Raw genomic sequence first — 7045 nt, forward strand, 5'->3', positions numbered from 1 at the left:
ACCGCAGTTGATTCGAGTATAGCCAAAACCAAAAATTTCTCTCGTTGCTCTTCATTTTCTCGCTCTGCAGGAAGGTGATCTGTTAACCGTGACATTGGATCTGCGATATTGGCTTTCCCTTTCCGATATTTCACCTCAAAGGTGAAGGATTGTAAGCGTAAGACCCATCGTTCTATTCTCGGGCATGGGCGCGAAGTTGAAGAAAATATCTTTTCGAGTGGTTTATGGTCAGTCTCCAGTTCAAATTTCCGACCTATCAGATATGTAGAAAATCTCTCCACTGACCATACTAATGCCAAAGCTTCTTTCTCCGTTTGACAGTACCGTTGTTCTGTGGCAGAGAGGGTTTTGCTGGCATATGCTATAACTTGAGGGTCTGCATCATTGTGTCGATTTTTGTATTGTACCAACACTGCGCCCATCGCAACTGGAGATGCATCAGCAATCACTCTTGTGCGTAGAGAATTATCGAAAAATTTCAGATGTTTCACATTACAAATCATCCTCTTCAACTCTTCAAACGCTTCAGTATGAGCAGAACTCCACTTGAATGCAACTCCTTGGTGAGTCAGTTCACGTAATGGAGCAGAGATGGTTCCCAAATCCCCAACTAACAATTACTCTTTTTACAAGCACCTTTACGACGAATTAATTCAGCATGGTGCTGAATAACATTTGGATAATTTTCAGGCACAACCTTTGTTCGGGTTTTGTTCACACAAATTTGGAGAAACAATAAAGCATAGTGTTGTGTACCAACTGAACTGCTTGTTGTTTAAAACATTTTACAAACTGATAGTAAAGCTGTTATTCAGCTACTGCAAAAATGATTTAAAAAAAAAATGCAACATTTTTCAATTTCTACGAGAGTTTATGATTGACACTTTATGCTGTGAACAACTGTTTTGAAATAATAACTACAAATACACTTACCTAAATCAAGATTCGAACTCGAGACCCATCGATTGCCAGCCGCTTGCCTTCCTATCTGCGCCATCCTAGAGATGATGAATTGACGCGCTCAAATCAAAACATAAACTTCCCGTGGTTGTATAATGATTACACTTTGACTCCTATTCAGCAGTGGTGAATAATGTTCTGTTTATGGTTAACAACTGAAGAACACGTTAATTCAGCTGCTGTTCAGTAAAACACGTGTTTTTCATCCTGTACACTGAGTCGAAGTATGATGAAACGAAAGCGCTTATTTGACTTGTGGAAAACACATTGTACAGATACATGTTCTAATTTTTGCATGTACTTGACAAGAAGCAGAAAAAGGTCTTGTTAAACTATTTTGTAAAGACCCGCATAACCATGAACAATACTAGTACTGTTTATCATACTGTCAGCAACAATTTATTACAGAATCTCAACAGTATCGTATAGCATCCAAAGCAACAATAAGTCAACCGTACCATGAATGTATTCAACAGTTCCACAGATGGTTCTCGAGTAAATTACAATATGTGGGATAGGCGGTTAAGTTATGTTACAATAAAAAAACGCCGATTTGCTCGAACAAATTTTTTCGAAAACAGTACTCCAGATGGTCAGTATACTATCCATTTTTTGCTCCGATCCACTGTAAATCAAACAGTTTGTGGACAGTTGTACAATAAACTGGGAATAAAAACGAACAATGTATGTGCTATTGTTGATTTACTGTATTTAGGGGTATTTTAACCGTATGTAATATTGTTCATCTATGTTGAAACCATTAAATAAGAATAAATAAATATAAAAATTAAATAAGCTGATGGTTCCGTTTTTAAGTTGAAAAATTCCAAAAAGGCTAATCCAGCATAACCATCACAAGTTGTTCGGTTTTTTATGTAAAACCTGAGCTTTTGATGATTGTACTAACTAAAACCTGGATTGGAATTTTTTAACTTATAAACGGAGCTATCATTCACTTGAATTAAAAAAAAAAACAATCAAATTTGATGAATCATTTTATAAGTTATTTTATTATGGACCTTCCTATTCAACATCACTACCTTCTCTTCTTCATCCTTTTTCCGTTGACCGAGACCGCAATAGTTTCTCCTTAGACTCCGCGTCGGAATCCGGCGAATCCACACTGGAGGTTTCCTCATTTTTCTTGGCAGAAGTCACCGCCATCACCACCACAGTTTCTTCAAAAGCAGTTGTTCCACAAACGAAGATAAATTCGTCTGTGGTTGTTCCTCTTTCTCCTTGCAAGAGTTTTTACTCGACTTGCTTGTTGGCCGGAACTGGTCGCTTGGCAGTCACAGATGCTGTAGGTTTAGCTGCTGGAGCTGACATTTTTTCCCTACAGTCGAGCCTGCAGCTTTCGCCGGTGCTGGTTGTTCAAAATAGGTAGTTCTAATTCATCCTCATCGTCATCGAAACTGTTGCCTGATGACTCTTCCTTGCCGAAGTCGGTCGGTCAGTTCCGAGTGAGCTATCATGCCCGGCTTGCACACAATTCGAGGGAAAATTCCTACACACATAGGATAAAATGTTAAAGTTTTTGTATTAGAATAAATGGTGAAAAGCTTACCACTTCCATCCATAACGCAGTTCCGACATCGGTTCCGAGTTGTCGCGGATATTCCGAAAGACGCCATAAACACCCAGATCCGTTGATCTGTTTAGAACTAGTTCCAGGATCGCCCTTTAGCAGCAGATCTGGCACAGATCTTCCGAGTACCCGACGATGGCATACCGGGCTTACCTGCAATCAGATGGATGAAATTCCCGATGAAAATAGAAGTAATAATGCTAGAATATTCGATCCACAAAAATTAACTCACCTTCAAGATCCTACTTCTTCTGGGTGGAGGCTGAATTTTCATTTTCTTGGCGAATTTGAGTTCCTGGCGTTTCTTTCGTTTTCCCGCGATGATGATGTCACATTTTAGTTGTTGTTATGCGAAACTCGCGTAACATTTGAAACGGTCCTATACGCAATGCAATCAAAAACAATTGTTTTTTTTTGTTCAGAGATTCACTTCACTTCTTTACGTCTTTTTCTCTGTGCTATTATAGTACATGTGCTGATACTATAAAATATAATAAAAATAATGAAAAATATTGCTAATCGGATTATAGAAACAAATCAAATAGAAATCGCATAAAATTTTCTCGAACTTTGCGTTATCTTGAACAGGCTTTTATAAAATATTCCGCGAGAAAATAAGAAACACCACGATACAAGTCGATCACAATTACAAACACGTGTAACTTTTTGTCATAATGTTGAACAGCAGTAATGTATGGTGAAATGAACAGGTGTGAGTGCGCTGTGCAAGCGTAATAATCAACCGTATGCTATATTGTGATTTCATATTGCAATTATTCAATTCAAGTTCCCATTTATATACTGTTTCACAATGTATGCACAATGTAACATATTGGTAACGCTTGGTATGGGCTATCCATACTGTTATTTACGGTACATAGCTTTCAGTTTAATATTGTTGAACATAAGAACAACAATATGTGACACATTAACCATACTATTTAGAACACGTTTACTGTTCAGACCGTATGGCAAACTGTATTTGTCTATGCGGGGAAATAACTGCAAGTCGAATAAAAATATTATTAAACGCTTGAAAAGTGTTAAAATTTATAATTGTTGATACCGATACGAAAGGTTGAACATTGGCTACTTTTTCAATTGAAAAAACATTTGTACAGTAATGTGTACAGCATAATTTTAGTTCAGCTATCATTACTATTATAAAGCAACAATTCAGCATGCATGCTGGTTTGCGGCTTGCGATTGTTAGTTGGGTCCGGTAAGAATCTTCCCACATACGTGACCAACCCAAGAAAACTTCTTAATTCTTCAGCATTTTTAGGAACTCTGAAGGCCTTCAGTACCGCGACTTTTTCATCCGCTGGTTTTATTCCTGCGTCTGACACATGATGTCCTAAGAAATCTAGTTCAGTAACTGTAGGATCTAACACTACGCATAGAAATGGAGATTGTAAAGATCATAGTAGGCATTGACACGATGAGGCAGTTAGGCTCGGTGGATGACAGGAAGTGGAACAATAATAAACACGGAGTGCGAGTTCATGAATATTATTTAAACTTTAGTTATTCTTAATTCATACGAACTCCGAATATCTCGTACTCTACAAATGGCGACGAGGATAAACAGTGAAAGACGTATAAATCAAAGTGATAATTTCATTCCCCTGCGCTGTCTGCGTCTTAGTGTTGTTCAAAGATGAGTGGCGATGCCGGACAGCGTGTTGACTTTTGAATCTGGTTCATAAGCAATTATGAATGCAAGTGCTCTTTATATTTTCAATGTTTAGACTGAATAATGATTGATTCCAAATTGAAAGCAATGTATTAATGGAGGTAGGTGTATAGTTAGTATTTGAGAACAAATGTTAACGTGACAACGGGATTAGCAATAAATTCAAATCTGTAGTGTGCAAGCGCAACTGGATAGGGTTTTATTCAAACATTTTAAAAACGATAGTACTGCACTGGATACGCACGGGTAAGCTTTACAAATGTTATTCTTTGCAATTCATTCTATTTGATAATTGGTGATTGAGGTAATGAGCAAATTAATATGTTAGCTAGAGGGGTTTATATCGTTCAACTCCGAAGAACATTATTTCTTTACATTTTTGTAAATTATTTACATTCTATTTACCCATGAGTGAACTAATGATAAGTCTCAATATCGGTATGAAAATAAGAGGAAGTTGTTTTAGTCTATGCTTAATGAAGGGGTCATTGCACTGATTATCTCTTATTTTCTGTTGCAACCTAAAAAAGGCTGTAAATGAGCTTGGGATAATGGCAAGTTATATATAAGTTTTAACATGTTTTATGTAGGAATGAAGTTTATGGCAGCTGTAAATAAAAAAATGCCATAAACATGTCTACTGAAGAGCCTAAAAGTATCTTGGAAATTAATTAGGATTGTTCTTTTAATAATAGTTTTGTTACAAGACTAACAAATAAAATATGAGTATGATGTTGTTTTGCAGGAAGTGTTGAGCTCATGTTACTTAATTAACAATAATTTGAAATTATGAAAATAACTCGTGATGAAAATTATGTCCATGCAGAGAGTGACGATCACTGACGGGTTCGATTCCCGATTGATCCAGAAACTTTTTATAAAGGAAATTTCCAAGATTTCCTGGGGCATACAGTATTTTAGTTTCTGCCACTCGATATACACATGGAAAATGATCATTAGCAGAGGAAGCTGTCAGTTAATAATTGTGGAAGTGCTCCTTTCTATTAAAAAAATAAATTAAAAAAAAAACCTGTACAGGAGGCTTGCTTTAGTTAAATAAATCAGTAATTGGGTTACAATAAACTGATTTGCATGCATGAATTGGAATGAACCATGGTTTTGTAGTAACGTTTAAACGTTATTCAAGGATTGAAACTAGCCAGTACGATTAATAAGGATGAATGAGTAGTGTTCAAAGTTTTAGAAGAATGCATTATCGTTTACGGACTAAAATAAATCATTTGAGAATTTGAGATGAAGTACGTGTACTGATTAGAATGAATCATTGCATTCGTGTATTAGAATGCATAAGTTGTGTTTACGGATTTATATGAATGAATGAGTAGCGAGCGATCATAGATTAGAAAGAGTGAATATTTTTAATATCGTAACCTTCAGCCACTGGCTGGTTAGAAAGAGTGAATTGCGTTTATGATTTGATGTGTAATTTATTTTGTCTACAGATATGAATCCGCTATTTGAGTTTATTGATTTAAACTTATCCAGGTACGATCAAGTATGGGAATTGATTAGTGGTGTTTGTGGATTAATTTGGATGAGTAGTTTTCATGATCAGAAAGAATTATTGGAGTTCTTAATTCTTGAAACCGAACCAGTTGCGTTCGAAGGATTGGTGAAATCGAACCAGTAGCGTTCGAAGGATTGTTGAAATCGAACCAGTAGCGTTCGAAGGATTGCTGAAATCGAACCAGTAGCGTTCGAAGGATTGCTGAAATCGAACCAGTTGCGTTCGAAGGAATATTGAAATCGAACCAGTAGCGTTCGAAGGATTGTTGAAATCGAACCAGTTGCGTTCGAAGGAATATTGAAATCGAACCAGTTGCGTTCGAAGGATTGCTAAAATCGAACCAGTTGCGTTCGAAGGATTGCTAAAATCGAACCAGTTACGTTCGAAGGAATATTGAAATCGAACCAGTTGCGTTCGAAGGATTGCTGAAATCGAACCAGTTGCGTTCGAAGGAATATTGAAATCGAACCAGTTGCGTTCGAAGGATTGCTGAAATCGAACCAGTTGCGTTCGAAGGAATATTGAAATCGAACCAGTAGCGTTCGAAGGATTGCTGAAATCGAACCAGTTGCGTTCGAAGGAATATTGAAATCGAACCAGTTGCGTTCGAAGGACTGTTGACATCAAACCAGTAGCGTTCGAAGGATTGCTGAAATCGAACCAGTTGCGTTCGAAGGAATATTGAAATCGAACCAGTAGCGTTCGAAGGATTGTTGAAATCGAACCAGTTGCGTTCGAAGGAATATTGAAATCGAACCAGTTGCGTTCGAAGGATTGCTAAAATCGAACCAGTTGCGTTCGAAGGATTGCTAAAATCGAACCAGTTGCGTTCGAAGGAATATTGAAATCGAACCAGTTGCGTTCGAAGGATTGCTGAAATCGAACCAGTTGCGTTCGAAGGAATATTGAAATCGAACCAGTTGCGTTCGAAGGATTGCTGAAATCGAACCAGTTGCGTTCGAAGGAATATTGAAATCGAACCTGTAGCGTTCGAAAGATTGTTGAAATCGAACCAGTAGCGTTCGAAGGATTGCTGAAATCGAACCAGTTGCGTTCGAAGGAATATTGAAATCGAACCAGTTGCGTTCGAAGGACTGTTGACATCAAACCAGTAGCGTTCGAAGGATTGTTGAAATCGAACCAGTAGCGTTGAAAGATCGTTGACATCGAACCAATTGCGTTCGAAGGATTATTGACATCGAACCAGTAGCGTTTGAAGGATCGTTGAAATCGAACTAGTTGCGTTCGAAGGATTGTTGAAATTGAACCAGTA

The 7045-nt window shown here is 37.4% G+C and overlaps 1 long non-coding RNA gene across 1 annotated transcript; it reads right to left on the bottom strand.

Moving 5' to 3' along the window:
• Positions 1-1985: 1985 nt before the first annotated feature.
• Positions 1986-3777, bottom strand: LOC134286622 (uncharacterized). The gene is made up of 3 exons (XR_009996912.1): positions 2781-3777; positions 2528-2701; positions 1986-2467 (listed from the first exon to the last, which is right to left on the bottom strand). It is a non-coding gene; the product is annotated as an uncharacterized LOC134286622 (long non-coding RNA).
• Between the last annotated feature and the right edge of the window lie 3268 nt (positions 3778-7045).

Source organism: Aedes albopictus, chromosome 1 (assembly GCF_035046485.1).
Source record: "Aedes albopictus strain Foshan chromosome 1, AalbF5, whole genome shotgun sequence".
Taxonomy (NCBI): domain Eukaryota; kingdom Metazoa; phylum Arthropoda; class Insecta; order Diptera; family Culicidae; genus Aedes; species Aedes albopictus.